Raw genomic sequence first — 18,424 nt, 5'->3', positions numbered from 1 at the left:
GGCACACAGGAGAAACGCCCATCTGCTTCTTCACCCCTCCCCCTCTCCTTCTTCTCTGTCTCTCTCTTCCCCTCCCGCAGCCAAGGCTCCATTGGAGCAAAAGTTTGGCCGGGCGCTGGGATGGCTCCTTGGCCTCTGCCCCAGGCGCTAGAGTGGATCTGGTCGTGACAGAGCGACGCCCCGGAGGGGCAGAGCATCGCCCCCTGGTGGGCATGCCAGGTGGATCCCGGTGGGGCTCATGCGAGAGTCTGTCTGACTGCCTCCCCGTTTCCAACTTCAAATATATATATATATTCCAGCTTTTGCCAAACAATATAATATTGAATAAATATTTTGTATTCTTAGACTTAATAAAATTTATTGTCTTAGGTGTGCCTCACATACGTAGTAGTGTAAAAACAAACAATGACTATATTTCAGCAAATATGATCAAACATACTTATATAGACATACTATAATGGTAAAACTATCACAGATTTCATTTAACATACCCTTTTCTTTCTTTTTTTTTTTTTTTGAGAAAGAGGTAGAGAGAGAGAGAGAGAGAGAGAAAGAGAGAGAAGAACATGCAGCTGCTCCTGTAGTGCCCTGACCGGAGAATCAAACTGGCAACCCCCGTGCTACAGGACAATGCTCCAACTGAGCCAGTCAGCCAGGGCTTAATTTCTTTTTTATTTTCAGAGAGACAGAAAGGAGAAGGGAGAGAGGGGGGAAGGGGAAGAGAAGCTTTCATTTGTTGTTCCCCTCAGTTGTGCACTCATTGGCTGCTTTCCATGTGCCCTGACTGGGGATCCAAACATCCAACTCTTTTGTTTCGGGATAATGCTCTTAACCGACTGAGCTAACTGGCCAATATTATCACACATTTTCATCAATGTGGTCACACCTATTTTGCCTCTGCGTGGACTTCTTGAACTTATTATCAATTTTCTTCTTTTGTACATCTACTAATGGGGGAAATATCTATTAGAGATGACATCTCTTTAGTGAACAGATAAATATATCAGTATTTATGTATGACAATGAGTAATGACTTATGGCAGTTTTTATTTGTCAGAAAGCTTGGGTTCTAAGAATCAAACAGTAAGAGATGAAGCTTCGATAGCATTATCTCATTATTCTTAATAACATCTCATCTAGTAGACAGAATAATGTGATTTTCATTGCTTTTAATTTGAAGTTCTTTAGATTATATGCCCCAATAAAACCACATGGCATCAAAGTCTGCACAAGGCTGAGAGAAACAAAATATAATGAAATCCCTTGCAAGGCTTATGCCTTGCTAACACCAGGTAAACGCTAAGGAACACCCAGTCAAGAAATTAATACCTATTCATGTAAAATTTTCTTTCTCCTCCAACAGAATAACAATAGCATTCTGACATATTAAAACATTATGTTTGTACGTTTCAGATGTGAAATTGCATAATAAAGATTTTTCAGTCTCTAAAGTTTTATAGGACCTTTCTAATTCATGGGTGCCACATGAAGTCAGAATACTTATCGGATTTCCCCATGTATAAGACACACCTGTTTTTGAAAAATTTGGGTTCTAAAAACTGGGTGCTTCTTATATAGTGGTTGTAGATTTTTTAACTTGCATTTCCCACTTTTTCGTGCAGATGAGGAGTTGTATGAATTTTATGGTGGATAAAACTTGAATTCAATAACTTTATGTATTACATTTTTTTTCAAATTTTAGGCCCCCAAATTAAGGTGTGTCTGATCCGTAGAAGTCTCTTGTACATGGGGAAATATGGTACCTGAATGGGTAGAGCACAGGACCATTAAAGATCTCTCTTCTTTTCTCTTGCTGTTTGTTCCACTTCCTCTTTCTCTCCTTTGATTTCATGCTGTGATATTTGTAGAAACGTTAAATCTTTGTATGGTTTCTGCCATTCCCATCTTCAGGCACAAGAGTGATTCCCTTATCAAGAATTACTTTTTTGCCTGACCAGGTGGTAGCACAGTAGATGAAACATCAGACAGGGATGCTGAGGATCCAGGTTTGAAACCCATGGTTGCTGGCTTGAGCATTGGCTCACCAGCTTGAGTATGGGGGTCACCAGCTTGAGAATGGGATCATAGACATGACTCGAAGTCGCTGGCTTGAGCCTAAAGTTGCTGGTTTGAGCAAGGCGTCACTGGCTCAACTGGAGTCCCCCCCCCAATCCCTGTCAAGGCACATATGAAAAGCAATCAATGAACAACTAAGGTGCTGCAACAAAGAATTGATGCTTTTCATTTCTCTCCCTTCCTGTCTGTCTGTGTCTCTCATTAAAAGAAAAAAATTATTTTCTTGGCTTGCTTGAACCTGAAATTCACACATTTGTATAGGTTTGATTTATATTACCCTCAGATGGCCCTTGAAAAAAATATAAATATTATTTTAGAAAAGGTGTTTTACAAAATTATATCTATGTACAATTAATCACAGATTTGGGTTATTAGGTTAGCTCTTGACTTGTCAACACTTTAAACTAATGAATACAAGCACTATATGGTTGTGTAATAAGTTGTTAAGGCAAATACATGTCTTTTGATACTGGAATGGTCTGATAAATTGGAAACCTGGAATTTTGGTTTCTGTCACTAATCTCTTTTATGACCTGTAGTAGTAACAACAAGTATCCTTATGAACTTTTTTCTTCAGGAAGAAATCATTTTTAAGCATTTTAATAAATAAGCTCAACATCAATTTATTCATCCTGAAGTTACTTAACCTTATTACCCCAGAAGATGGCTGAAATGTGTGTGTGCATGTGTGTATTTATGTGCTCATACATGCAGAAGAGGAAACCTTAAGCAAGACAATGAAAAATTGAGTGTGTTCTATTGCATAGTAATGTGCACAAATACATTTTCCCCCTCATTTTTCTAGTATTGAGTAGGAGTAAAAACGAATCAATATTGACTGTGTTCACTATCACATTGTTTCAAAAAGATGAGAGAACTACAAAAAATATTACTATTGACATATAACTTCTGGCTAGTTATTGACTGCTGACTGCCATTTAGTAACTCATAATAGAGAGAGGACATACTCTCAGTTGGAGACGATTGTTATAAAGAGGGTGGGTGCAATGAATTATCCTTGTTAGACCCAGAATTTGAACAGCTATAGAGAACTAAAGAGACTATGTTTGTACATATCACTTAAGGAATTTTTGAAGATGCTAAAATGTATTAATGCTTTAGAAAATATTATCATATTGTTTGGTTAGTATAACTACCTTTAATCTTCCTCTTATGCCTAAGTACAAGCTCTCTGCTAACTTAAACCAATTCAATATTTATATAATCTTCTTTGAGACTAATCTCAAATAATCTACAAATCTGTAAATTCATGCAAGCATTGGTTTAATTTAAATACTCTGCATACTTTAGATGTAAATATAATTAAATCTTTTTATTTAATTTTTGGATCACTTAAAATGTTTTTATGTAAATATCATTTTTATATTTTAATTACAGTATACATTAAATACTATTTTGTATTAGTTTCAGGTCCAGGAGTCCCCAAACTTTTTACACAGGGGGCCAGTTCACTGTCCCTCAGACTGTTGGAGGGCCGCCACATACAGTGCTCCTCTCACTGACCACCAATGAAAGAGGTGCCCCTTCCAGAAGTGCAGTGGGGGGCTGGATAAATGACCTCAGGGGGCCGCATGTGGCCCTCGGGCCGTAGTTTGGGGACGCCTGGATTAGACAATCATATATTTTACAAAGTTGTCCCCCAATATTTCAAGTGCTTATCTGGCCCATACATAGTTATTACAATAGTATTAAATAGATTTCCAATTATAATTTACACCCCTGTCACTATTCCATAACTATTAATTTATAGTTCTTAATCACAATTTAAAGGTTAAGTATTTATATCAATTTTTATGTTTCAATAAAATTGTAGCTTAGAGGTTAAGTTCCTTGTACAAGGTCAGACAATATTTGTTAACCCAAGATTTAAACCCAGAAAAAGATATGAACAACTATGAAAGACTCATACTATTAATAATGATACTCCTGCAATATATATACTGCTCACAAAAATTAGGGAATATTTTATTGCTTCATATTCATTTTAAAATATCTCCTAATCTTTGTGAGCATTATATTAAATAACTGCTACTTCATACTAGTTTTTCAGGTATTAGTAGCTAAAGAGTTTTTTCCATACAGAACTGAGAAGATTCATTAAATCTAATTATTTCTCATTCAATTTTATCTTCCTTAGTAGATTGTTTCTACACTTATGTTTTATCAATTATTCTACCAGGTACAAGACTTCATACTCATAATATTCTGTTTAGTAGAAAACTCTTGAAAATGTCTTAGATACACAACAAATGCTATACATACAAAACAGAACCCACTATTCCTACCCTTGTCCAAATCTGGTCAGAATTACCTCAGTCTGGTTTCTATTGTCATTTCCTTCCCTGGTTGATGATGTTACATTTCACCCTGCCTGCGAGCCACAAACCCTGTAGCTCCTCTCCCTCTCTCTCATTCCTCATATCCTATCCTTATAGACTCTGTCTCAAATATGCTTCTCTTTCCCCAAAATTGATTTAGACAGGGCTTCTTTCATTTTTTGTCTGGAAAAACCCTATGATCTTTTCCAAATCTGGAATCGGCATTTCTACCAGCAGCTATATAGTTGGCTTGATGGCTTATCTACCACAGAAACTTGATCTGCAGTAAAGCTACTTTGAGCTGGTGAAAATCTATAATGACACCAAACCCAATTATATCTGAATCCAGTCAGGTCTGCAACATATTCCTCTCTCTTCATAGAGTGACTTCAATGTAGTAAACAATTATCTGTTCATAGTTCAGTCCGGAACAGGTTATATATCACGTGCTACATAATGTTTTTGCTTACTGTGTTTACCTTAAGTGAAAATAATTTCCTTTTACTGGTAGAGAAAGAAGGCCAACACTTTTCAGTGCAACTGGAAATCAGACTCCTCAAAGGTAAAGAGAAACTTTACAAAATCTCCTCTTGAGACTGTTTCTGTTTGGACATGCCAACCCAAAAGGCAATGTCTAAATTTTGCGTCAAATGAAAATTTATTTTTTTAACTATTTTTTAAACAACCATAAAGTATCATTACTCTCTTTTTTTTCCTTTTTATGTTTTTTATCGGTTTTAGAAAGAGAGAAAGGGAGAAAGAGAGAGACAGGAACATTGATCTGTTCCTGTATGTGCCCTGACCGGGGATTGAACCAGGAACCTCTGAGCTTCCTGATGATGCTCTAACCAACAAAGCTATTGAACCAGGGCTGTGATACTATTTGAATTGCATACATTCAACAATATCTGGTTAATTGAATGAGTCATAATTAGTCAAATGAATGCTTAGGACTACTTACTTCCTTTCCATTTCCATAGTGTTTTATTCAAAGAGAAACAGCTGTGTGTATCTGGCCTCTTCATTGTTACAATTTTGAAAACAGAGTAAAACACATATATAAATATAAATCTACTGCCTGACCAGGCAGTGGAGCAGTGGATAGAGCATCAGACTGGGATGCGGAGGACCCAGGTTCGAGACCCTGAGGTTGCTAGCTTGAGCGCAGGCTCATCTGGTTTGAGCAAAAAGCTCACCAGCTTGGACCCAAGGTCACTGGCTTGAGCAAGGGGTTACTTGGTCTGCTGAAGGCCCATGGTCAAGGTACATATGAGAAAGCAATCAATGAACAACTAAGGTGTCACAACGAAAAACTGATGATTGATGCTTCTCATCTCTCTCCGTTCCTGACTGTCCCTATCTATCCCTCTCTCGGACTCTCTCTGTCTCTGTAAAAAAAAAATAAAAAATTAAAAAATTAAAAAATAAATATAAATCTACCTTGCATACTTGACAAAGGCCTGCACTATATTTCCTTCGGTAAAATTAATAGTTTTAGTATGGTCTTTTATTTAGTAAATACCGACAAGCATAATTAGAACTCCCTCTGTGAGTACTAGGAAAGGACATGTTCCAACCTGGTAGTGAATTGCTTTGTCAATTCCATAACTGCTTTCATGATCCACTTACGTACCTGCTCTCAGAAGAGATAATATGATGTAGAAAATGAAGGGGAATCTTACTTGGCTTTGTATCTCAGACTTGTTATTAACTATGTGGTCTTGAAATAGTTACTCAAAATCTTTGCACATCACTTTCTACATCCAAATCAAGATAATGGTGTTAATTTTTCAATGTATTATTGATAAAACATATAGTATATGCAAAGTTCATGAAATATATATTTATATAATTTAGACAATAATTTATCTACATTGAATAAAATAGGAAATTTATTAAAATTAGTAGAGAGAGATGTGTCATATATGCAATTACTTTTAATGAGAGAAAGGGAATAATTATAAGAAATCATTAAATAATTTCCAAAATATAATAATTTGAGATATATTTTCTAACTTCTTGTGATGTCTCACCAAGTAGAATAGCATTATCTTGTATCAGCCCACTGTTTCAGCATTGTAGGGCTCTTATCTCTTATTAAAGTCAAATTAAAAACAATGACAATAAGAAGCCTAAAAAGTGTTACAGTTTTATGAGAACTAGTTTGTTTATGAACAAGATAAATGTTCAAACTCTCTAGAACCAGGACTGGATATAACACATAATTTTCTATTTTTGAGTTTAGTACGATCATCTCCTGAACCCATAGAACTCGATCTTACACACTCTCATCTCACTGCAGACATTGGGAACCAAAAAGGAAAAGGAAGCACAATTGTTCACAGAAACAACTTGTTATTAAGGGTATCTCTCTCTACTTCTGTTTCTCTGGAAGAGTGTGATACTGATCAGAGTAGATATGTATTTCCTATTACCCTTCCTAAAATGAAATGGATGCAAAAGGTCTGATGGTCAAAGGGTGGATGAGCACTCATTTCCACTTACATAGAGGTCATTTAGATGGTTTATTCTGGGATGTCACAATCATTTTAATTGAATCAGTTAATTCAAGAAAATGAAATTTCATGAGGTATGCAGCAATGTATCACAGTACAGTACAGACAAAATTAAGCAAGATGTCAGTCAAGAACATCATAGTTTAATAGAAGTAATGAGATTTTAAATAATCTTTACTATGATAGGTGTTAGGATAGAGAGACAGATAAAAGTAAAACAGGGGTACAAAGACCAAAATAATAATTAACCTTGGGATATTTTTTGAGGGTTCATAACATAAGTGAAAAACTGCCTCACAGTGAGATTATGTATTTTATTATTAATTAAACCTATTCTGTAGAGCTAAACCTGACCTTTTCTGTGTTAGATTTTTCTGAATATGCACCTTGTTGCACTGGGACTCAATCTATTTTGAAACAGAGATAATAAAAGGTGATCAAATAAAAATTGTATCACTTGAAATAAGTAGTTCACAAAATTGACAATGCAAGAAATGAGAAAGAAATTTCTGCTTATTTTAGCAATAAACTTAAATAAAAATCATAGATTTTAAACTAAGCAAAATGGAGATAACTATATACAAACCAAATCCAAATTTTACTGGTCACATTTACTATTAAACTGTAAAAATAATAATAAAATTCTAAATACATTAAGATTTAATTTTGGCAAAGGTCTAGGCCTATGAAGTTGATGGGCACATTTTAATCCACTCTCCAGACTGTTTAATGAGTTCTTCTTGACTTGTCTAGTCATATAATATAGAGCTGTGTAGATTATTTATGATTTATGATTTTTTTTTAATTTATGATTTTTATTTGCTACTACATCCTCTTTCATTTGAAACCCAAGCCCCATTATGTTGAAAATGCTTCAGAGAAATTACTACTTTGAGTTTTAGTAGGACAATCTCCTAAAATCCTAAAACCCTATCTTATTTCTGGGAGAAGTCCTTCTTTACTTTCTAGATCTCATAAAAATATGCTCAAAAACTTCTTATACTAAAGGCAGAGTTTCTTAGGAGCGATACAACCTTGTTTGTACAAAAATGGCAGGACTGTATTCATTTACAGGGTTCTGAAGTGTCACCTCAGGCCCTACTCCAGTATTATCAGGTGTGATTTTTTTCAAAACTCCACTTGAATATGAACATTTGAATTTCATAATTTCTTTTACCTTGCTTTCTGGATTGGAGGTTGGGATGTGATCACACTAATATCTGCTATCTGCTGAAATCTCTTTAAATTCTGAGTGTTAATCATATGGTTTTAACATATAACATATATGTTCTCCTCATTATGCTTTGTTTTCTGAGCACCTATTTTAACCTCTCACTGAGATTCTAAACTCTACTTCTTTCACTTTTTTTTTCAAATTTAACACATAAATTTATTCCTCTAAAACTTCTATTTAAGAGAATTGTCAATGTCAAACAACAAGTGACTACCTGCAGTGGGAGAAAATTAATAAAAAAAAAAAGGCTAAAAAAAAGGGCAATGAGAGGCAGTTCATATATAAATACAAAAATCAATAAGCATATATAAAGTTATAAAGTGTGTATTTTGTCAAGCTTCTGGGGAAATAAGCAATAGTACTGTCGATGAAAATAAAATCAATACATTTTGGGAGAGTAAATTGGCAATAACTATCAAAGTAAAAATATGCATGCCTTTTTTCCTCTAGTTTTATACAGATATAACTGACAGGCAGCAATGTATAAGTTTAAGATGTACAGCATGATGATCTGACTTACATATAGTACTGTGAAACGATTACCACAGTACGTTTGCTTAACATTCATCCTGTCATACAGATACAAAGAAAAAAATAAAAAGAAAACATTTTATTCCTTGCAATGAGAACTCTTAGGATTAACTCTCTTGACAACTTTCATACATCCCATACAGCACTGTTAACTATTGCCATCACATTGTACACTATAGTTGGTATTTACTTACCTTGTAACGGTACACAAACAGCAGAATTTTCTTCTTCGTGGCCAAATAATATTTCACTGTATGTGAGTGCGTGTGTATCCATTCATCTATTGATGGACACTTAGGTTGTTTCCATATCTTGGCTAACACAAAATATGTTGCAATAAACATGCAGCAGATATCTCTTCCTGGAGATGGTGATTTTATTTCCTTTAGTCTAAAACATAACATGGACCAGGTAAATATGTAATGCTCAATCTGCTTAAAGAGCATAAAACTCTATCAGAGAAAGAATTCTGCAGTGCAGGGAAACATACTTCAGTAAAGGTGAGGAAGGAGTGGAGTACTTCAAAGATCAGTATTATTACTGGCAGATGGTCAGCTCCAGCTATTTATGAAAAGATTCTGCCAACAAAAGATGGCTAGGCAAAAACAAAGATTATTGAAAGAGGTCAGTGGGGTGGGGGGTAATGGTAACTCCTGGAAGTTGAGAGGAATGGTTGAGGGAGGGGAGTTTTAAATGCCTAGCCAGAGAAGAGAAGAGCGTCAGGATAATCTCTGAAAACAGACAAAGAAAAACAAAAACAAAAAACAACATGAAATCCATAAACCACAAGAGAGAAAGAAGTAGTAATTGTGTGTTTACACCTTGTTCAGGGAGAGCCACTGTCACAGTACAGTGTCACCACACATAACAATGTGCTCTCTTCTCCCAGTGCCAGGGAGAGATTGGTTATAGCAGTGGTCCCCAACCTTCTTTGGGCCACGCACTGGTTTAATGTCAGAAAATATTTTCACGGACTGGCCTTTAGGGTGGGACGGATAAATGCACAAAATAAAATTATGCAACCGGTGTAAAAACTGTGGTATTTTTAAATATAATTGTCAAACTTATGAGACAAGCATCAAGAGTGAGTCTTAAATGGATGTAACAGAGAAAATCTGGTCATTTTTTTTTTTTTTTTTGTATTTTTCCGAAGCTGGAAACGGGGAGAGACAGTCAGACAGACTCCCGCATGCGCCCGACCTGGATCCACCCGGCACGCCCACCAGGGGCGACGCTCTGCCCACCAGGGGGCAATGCTCTGCCCCTCTGGGGCGTCGCTCCGCCGCGACCAGAGCCACTCCAGTGCCCAGAGCCACTCCAGCGCCCGGGGCAGAGGCCCAGGAGCCGTCCCCAGCGCCCAGGCCATCTCCGCTCCAATGGAGCCTTGGCTGCGGGAGGGGAAGAGAGAGACAGAGAGGAAGGAGTGGGGGGTGGAGAAGCAAATGGGCACTTCTCCTATGTGCCCTGGCCGGGAATTGAACCTGGGTCCCCCACACGCCAGGCCGATGCTCTACCGCTGAGCCAACCGGCCAGGGCCAAATCTGGTCCTTTTTAAAAAATAAAACATCATTCAGATTTAATATAAATAAAACGAAAATAATGTAAGTTATTTATTCTTTCTCTGCGGACTGGTACCAAATGGCCCACGGACCAGTACCAGTCTGCGGCCCCGGGGGTTAAGGAACACTGGGTTATAGGATACAATCAGACCACATCCATCCCTACTTTAGCATTCCAAGACTAAACAGGTCTAAACTATGGGAGATAAAAAAAAAAGTTAAGAATTAAATGAAGCTCAGGGATCGGCCTATTACAATAGACAGAGTAATGGGTGAAGTAAAAATGTACTTGAAACAGCAAGGAAGAAAAATTTTGAGACATGACTAAAATGTCTTTGCTAATCTGAAGAAGACTAAATCCAGGAATGCTCTTTGAAGATATCTTAGCAAAAATAACTTTGCTTTATATAGATAAAATAACTAGGAATAAACCTAACTAGAAATGGATACTCGATTTATAAAGAAATCTTTAAAATGCTTTTAAATGATACAAAGAAGGCCTGAACTAATGTAGTTGAAGAGAAAGACTGAATAGCATAAAGATATTAACTCTTTCATTTGTTTTAAATGTAGTGTGACCCTAATAATAATACCAGTAATTTTTCTCACATCCTTTGAGGCAGGAATAGGACTTGATAAAGTGTTTTGTTAGTTCACTTGGGAAAACATACAGACATATACCCAACAAATTTAAGGGAAAAAAAAGTAATAATGAGACTTAATCAATATTAAATATTATAGCTCAATAATTCTATCTATGCATTATTGACATATAATGCAATAAAACTGTATTTAGTAGAATAGTATGTTCAAAGATAAAACAAATGTGTATGGACATTTGGTGTATCTTATATGTCATCTTAAGCTAGTGGGTGATTAAGTGGACAATTCAATCAGTGATAATGAGAACACTGGGGACCACTTGGAATAATCTGAAGATGGATCTATTTCTTTTTATACAAAATTTCACAATAAATTCCAAGTTCATCCTATATTTATATTCAAACAATAAAATAAAATCATAAAAAAGAAAACATGGAAACCTGTTTTATAGTCTCTTAGGGGCTGAAGTCTTTTTAACTGCTATAAAGGTTTTTTAAAAGGATAAATTCAACAATACACACACACACACACACAAAACCATATATGTGGCAGAACACGAAGGACAAACTGAGAAAAACATATTTTGCAGTTTATATCACAAAGAATTAAGGAATTTCAGAAACAAGAAAAAGATGAACAAACTGATTAAAAAAACTAAACAAAGAGTACAAATAAGCAAGTCAAAGAAATGAAAATATAAAGGCCTTTTAAATATGACATTATGTTTAACCTGAATTTAATAAGAAAATAAAAGTAAATACTATATATTTTTTTCTTTTAGCACATGGCCAAAACACATAAGACTGATAACTATGTTGTTGATGCTTTGGGAAAATATTGCTGCTGGAAATATAAATTTATAACCCCCATACCAAAAAATGAAATTGGCATAAAGTTATAAATTGAAAGCACCTTTTGACCTGATAATATAAATTCCTAGGTTTTATCCTACACATGTATTTTCACATAGGTGAAATAGTACATGTAAGCCTGCACAGCAGGAAATAACATGTGGAACAGTTGTATCATATATCAATGTTTTCCATTCAATGGAAGATAAGCAACCTTTGCTTTATTTCAAAAGCCAGCTAAGAGAGCAGTTGTTCCAATGAAGCCAAAAAACTTTAAACATACGGACATCTCTGTCCTCAAGAATAATCAGCAGTTTGTACGCAAACCATGTCTCACTGTATCCCTCCTGGCATTCAGCATGTGCTGAATAGGTGTGTAAATGGTTGCTGATGCATGATTGATGGAAGTACAAAGTGCATTAGCAACACAGCTGTAGGTAGCATACTTTATCACTACTGCTGCATTTAGACTGAGTGTTAGGTGTGAGGAATTGTCTACCCTCACTGGAATGTAAGTTCCACAAAGGCAGGGATCTTTACAGGTTTATTATAGGTATATTTCACACACCTAGAACATTGCCTTGCACAGAGAAGACAATATATTATTAAATGAATTAATGAAACAAATACTGCTGCATGGTCTCTTTTAGAACTGTTGTATCTTTTCTTTGATGTTTCTGTCCTCTTCATGTCTCTTTGCCTCCCAGTTACTGACAACCTGCCTCTTATCATTTGGGCCAGTTTTACATGTTTTTCTTTTTAATTTAGAATATTACAAAAATTTCAGAAATTTTTCTTTAATTGACCTTATGATAGATGTTTCCCATCACAAATAAGATAATATAAGGTCTACCGGAAAGTTCTGCCCTTTTTTGGAATAAAACAAAATACAAATTTTTCTTACCATCATAAACTTTATTAAATAATATAATTGCCATTATTATTAGTGATTTCTTGCCAGCGTGAAGGCTATTTGTATATCCCATTTTTGAAAAATGTTTTATCTTTTTATGCAAAAAATTGAACCAGTGCTTGTTTGATATCTTCTTCATTTTTTAATTTTTGCCCTTCAAAAAAAATTTTTAAGGACAAAAACAAGTGATAGTCGGAGGGTGCTAAGTCCAGGGAATATGGCGGATGCAACAGACATGCTTCTGTAGCATTTCTTTCTTGTTGAAATTCATAAAAATTACATTGGCGTAAATGAACTTTATCAGTAGCCATGGGTACACTATCGCTTCACACATAAGACTAACATGAATCAACTTTGTTTTAGTTAATTTGCTACGTCAGTATGTATACATTAAGTGATAAAAATAGAGAGGCACACATGCGCCAAATAAACGTGCTTACATGTTGAAACTTGTGATAGAAACGGACAGAACTTTCCGGTAGACCTTATATATATAACCAAGAATCCTCCTTAAAATGCAAATTTGATTTTTTTTGTCTTTTAATTAATTTTTGGACACTAGGCAAGCCTTAAATGTGTGTTGAACAGTTTTATTGACCACATAGAATTGGTAAAAGACACAGCTTTTCAAGTAAAGGTCATGTGAGTTCAAAGACAAAAATCCTAAATTTGTAGATTAGAACAATAATTCAGGACATAAAAATTTCTCATAATCTAAAAACATCAAAAACAAAAATATGTTCTTTAGAACAGTTACAAGTCTCTCTTCTTGCCCCCCCTACTCTATATTTTAAATGTCTTTCTCCTGGTGCACTCATTTATGGCCTTTGAGTTACCTGATCTCTTAATAAATTATATAATGACCCCACCAAGTAGAACATGGGTTCTGTTAACAATAAAGATTTAGAGGCAGCTGGGATCAATGCAAGGTCAAGCCTATTTTACTAGAGTTAAGTTTGTCTCACATCTAGATAGTGATATTATCCTGAAGCCATTTTGGTAATGATTTGCTAGCTTCGCGGAGACCTTATTTGTTAGGAGAGCTCTATTTAAAGGTGACATTAAATTTGATCTTCCCATTATTTAAAGATCTGTCGCATTTTATCTCTCAAAATATGACAGCTCTCAGTGATTAAAGGTTAGTTCAAGTCCATCCCTCCAAGTCTTTTATTGAAGGATGGATACTAAATAAGTAATAATTAATAGTATAAACTCGATGTCAAAAGTGCCTTTGAACATGCCCTTCGTCATTCATTGTCCAATTTCAGCTTGTCAACTTCTCAGAAAATCTCTCTGCCTATTTCTGATCCACCCCCTTCCTTCTGGTTAGCAACCATTCTCCATTTCTTCCATAGCACAGTGAGGATCACTCTATCAGAGCAGACAGATTACGTTGTAACAACTGCTTCACTTCTCCATGATGTTCCACACTAAAAGCTCCTTAAAAACAGTGGCTGTCTTTCATATCTGTATCTTTGTGGGAAGCACAGGATATAGCAAAATAGTAGAGGCTCAAAAAGGAATTGCTAAACAAAGGAATAAGGAAATGAGTAAGGAAAATGCATAAAAATCAATGAATGCAAGAAGGAAGAATGATAACAAAAGTTGCATATTTCTTTTAATACTTAATGCTATGTGTAGTTTTATTCTGAGGATAGCCACTGATATTTAATAACCATTTATTTATTTACTAAATAATTGTAGCTACAATTGCACTTCTATTTCAGTCATAGTTTGAAGGAATTAACTCTTCCAGATCTATGCCATGAAATTCCTTTTAGCCTTGAACCCTTGTGTGGGGATGTGCGCTGTCAGTTACTAAAGGACAATCTGACCTCACTACATCCCAGCCCAGGTACTGTTGCTGCAATATTGCCAATAAAGGAAAGATAACTTCTACTGAAAACGTGCTGTGTTTCTCACAAGAAGTAGATTATCATTTATTAAATAGAATTTTAAGTCATTTTAACTTTCAGAAATTCCACTTTATATAATAAAGCACAGAAAAAGAAAAGTCTTTATTTTTTTGAAATAAAACATACAAGCAAAGTAGCATATAAACCATAATTTTTAAAGAGGATTGTCTACTTTTTTGTGTAGAGTTGTACATGTTTTTAAATAAATTTTGGCTATTAACCAAATTTATATAGATGTTAACCATTTTTGACACGTGCATATATTTCTGTTGACTATAAACCAAGAAGTGTGTGTGTATTTGGCCATTTATTTTATTCTTAAAAATGAATTGAAATGAACAGGTAAATGAAGTAATGAAGCATGAAGACTTTCAATTAATTGACAAATAACTGAAAATCTAGATAGAGCAGTGGGTAATCATATATTATTGGCCTCTTAGGTGAAGAAATAAAATAATATTAATTTTAAAAGTATAGAGAATCAGGCAAAAACATCTGTAGAAGACTGTTTTACTGATTCAGTGCTTAATTTGTTGCTTACTCTAAAATAAGACTTGTCACTGTACCCATTATAAAGTTTGAGCCTTGAACATTTATTTTTTATCCCCCAAAACAAATAGTTGTCCAAATTTTACATATAAGAAAACCAAATCTCAGTGAACTAGGTAAATTACTCAAAGTAGAAAATAACCTTGTTAAATATAAGGTAAAATGTTCTATAATATACATTTTATTCAGAATACAATTAGTAAATGGTAAAGGCATTTCATAGACAATATGCATTCCTGAGTTGGAAGAGAGGGAAAAAATTACTATTTCCTTATACAATTAATGGTTAAGATATAGACCTGTATGTTCAAAACTGTGCTTTTTGACAAAAGTGGCATCTTCTTAAGGTCAGAAGCAAGTGAGTGGAAAAAGGAATGAGGCATTATCCTTCCTTCTTGAGATACAGCACACTCAGTCACTCTCAATAAACACTTATCTGCTAGGAAATGAAACTTCTCTTAGTCAATAGATTTGAACTCTTGAGCTCTTTGTTCTGCTTTCCACTCCAGTGAGCTATCAGATTCTCACATTAGAAATATCAGTCCTTGAATTACTTCTAGGCATTAAGAGGAATTGAAATGGCCTGGGAATTGAATTCAATTTCATTCCACAAATTTGTAATTAGAAAAGAAAGGAAGAAAACTTTTAAGAAATATGAAAAACAATTGAAGATCTGTGATCATTTTTAGGAGAAACAAAAGTTAAATAGAAAATAAAAAAAATTATGGGTGCTTGAGGGACTCTTGGAAGTCACTGCTTCCTGGTCTTAGCAATCAGTGTTATGAAAACTGTGCTATAAAATACCCTTAATTTGTGGATTAGATTCTAGAGGGTCTCTACCTCTGGTTATCTAGATATTTTGGTGTAGATTAGCTGAACTTTTAAGAGAATTGATAAGAAGGGACTAGAAGAAAACAGAGCCAGACAGAATTATAATAAAAGTATATGCCAAGGCTTTGAAATAAGTCTTTCTTGAGTTTAAAGGATGAGATGAGACTGGAACCCAATGGAAGAATGAGAATATGGCCGAGTAGAATATTGTTCTAATTCACAAACATACACACTCAAATCAAAAGAACACCAATAAAATTTTAGGAGGTATTAGATATGTGGGGATAGTGTCCTGAGTGTTTGTATAGATCTAAATTCATTAAATTGCACACATTAAGTATGAGCAGTTCTTTACATATAAGTTATACCTTGGTATAGTTATTTTAAAGAAATGTTAGATTAAAAGAAAAGTCTAAATTCAAACCAACCAATAGTTAAATCTTGAGTTTCTCTTTAATTATGTAACCCCAATGTTGTAAAAATAGGAGGAAAGGCATAAAGGACCCTGCAGTTATAAATTTATGATGGGGCAAACATTCTGTATATACAAAATTAGATACCAATTTCTTCTATGAGCTTTAAGAATCTGAGTTAACTGATACTTACTAAGCATGTTAGGTAGGACTGGCACTGCATATGCTGATGTGGGTGTTGTACCATTTTTAGACCCTGATTCTCTATTCTAAATTAGATTTTTAGTTCTCAAGCCCAGAGAAGTTTAGAAAATAAAATTAGAATTAAAAGAGCAAACACCAAGAATAGCCACAAATGATAATTGATAGCCAGATTGCCAAGGGGGTCCTAAAAATAAAACACAGGTTTCAAAAAGCATATGTAATAGCTGGGAATGCCTAAGTCTGAGTTATCACCATAAATAAGACTTACCAAGGTAAGATTTAAAAAAAATAATGACACATAATTTTAACCCCCAAATATGTAGCACAATCTCTTCTTGTAGATCATTTCTTTCTTCAACAATGTGAGACAGTTGAGCTATAGCTGAAGTGAGCCAAACTTATTTATGTTGCTCCTTCTTGTATAACATTGGGCACATTTCTTAATATCCTTCAGGCTCAGTTCACTTAGTAAAATGATACTAAGATATGCATCACTGGTTCAATTAAACTATTAATAAGATGCAATCTATAACATATATATTACTATATCATATCTATCTATCTATATACATACACATATATTTATATATATCTATATACACTGAATTATAGTTTTAAGAAAAATCATAAAGTTATACTTTTACTTAGGTCTGATACCAAATGTGAACTCCTGGGCTTTTTTACCTTTCCCTTCACTAACTGAATGATAAGTCTACAGATTTGATTACTAAATGGTGACCAACAATTAAAACAGACTTTTTGAGGTATAACAAATTAAAGAGCTCCCTGTATGCTCAAGCTGACATCTACATACCTATTATCACACAGTCAAATATAAGCAGTGCATAATATTAAATGTAGGTGGCATTATCAGTGATGATATTTTTTCCCCCTGTAGAAAACTAGGCTCAAAGAAGAAATAAACAAACATATCACAACCAGAAAACTGACAACATCTAAGGCTAATTAAAAGCTTGTTTAGCATAGTTTTCTTTAACCAATCTCATTACTATGATCTCAATTTCTTTCCTGAAGTCATAAGACACTCTGTTAAGTTTCTTTTTTCTCCTACTGTGCAGTCTAAGAATAAAAATACCATCTGCAAAGATGTACCTGATGTTAAAAATTTCATTTTAATAAGAAGTTTCTTGTTGTCCCATTTTTATTTGATTGGTGTAATTGTGTGTTACTGGAATTGATTTTAACCATCTTAACTTTCTCTTTTATTGCTGAAGATATTCATTGGAACAGAGTATAAAGGGCTTTATACAAAATGACAACAAGGTGTCAAATCAATTAAGCCCTTGAACAAAGCAACCATGTGTTATACAAATTAAAATTCAATCCAGAAGGCAAATTTATTCTATTTATTGAGAGTTTACTCTGTGCCAGTGTAGACGAAATCAGCTTCCACAATAAATAGAATTTTGTCTTGCTGAAAAGTTTAAATCTCAAGTAACAAAGAAGCATTTGACATTTAATTTATCCAGAACAAACACTACAATCCCATTATATATATTTAGTGCTATGCTTATCTGCACAAATAAATTTCAAGACTTTTTCATAGATCCTAAATCTTTCATAGTAATAAGTATTCTTTCAAATACATGGCATCAGTATATTTCTGAAATAAACAATGTTTTCTATTTTCATCTGTAAGGTACACTTCCTCTCTGATGTTAAGTATAGTGTGGTCTCCTCTCCTCTCCCACTTTTCCAAGACCCTTTTTCCCCTGGTCAACAAAAGACAATTTTTTGAGAGGGTGTTAGGCATTGTTCATGTATAAATTATAGATTTGCTGGGTTAAGGAATATGGATTATGCAGTTACACAGCTACTGGTAGTATGTATTTCCCACCTTCCTTCCTGAAATACTGTTCTTATGAAGG

This window comes from Saccopteryx leptura, chromosome 7, assembly GCF_036850995.1.
Source record: "Saccopteryx leptura isolate mSacLep1 chromosome 7, mSacLep1_pri_phased_curated, whole genome shotgun sequence".
NCBI lineage: Eukaryota > Metazoa > Chordata > Mammalia > Chiroptera > Emballonuridae > Saccopteryx > Saccopteryx leptura.
Note: the sequence above shows the minus strand (reverse complement) of the source record.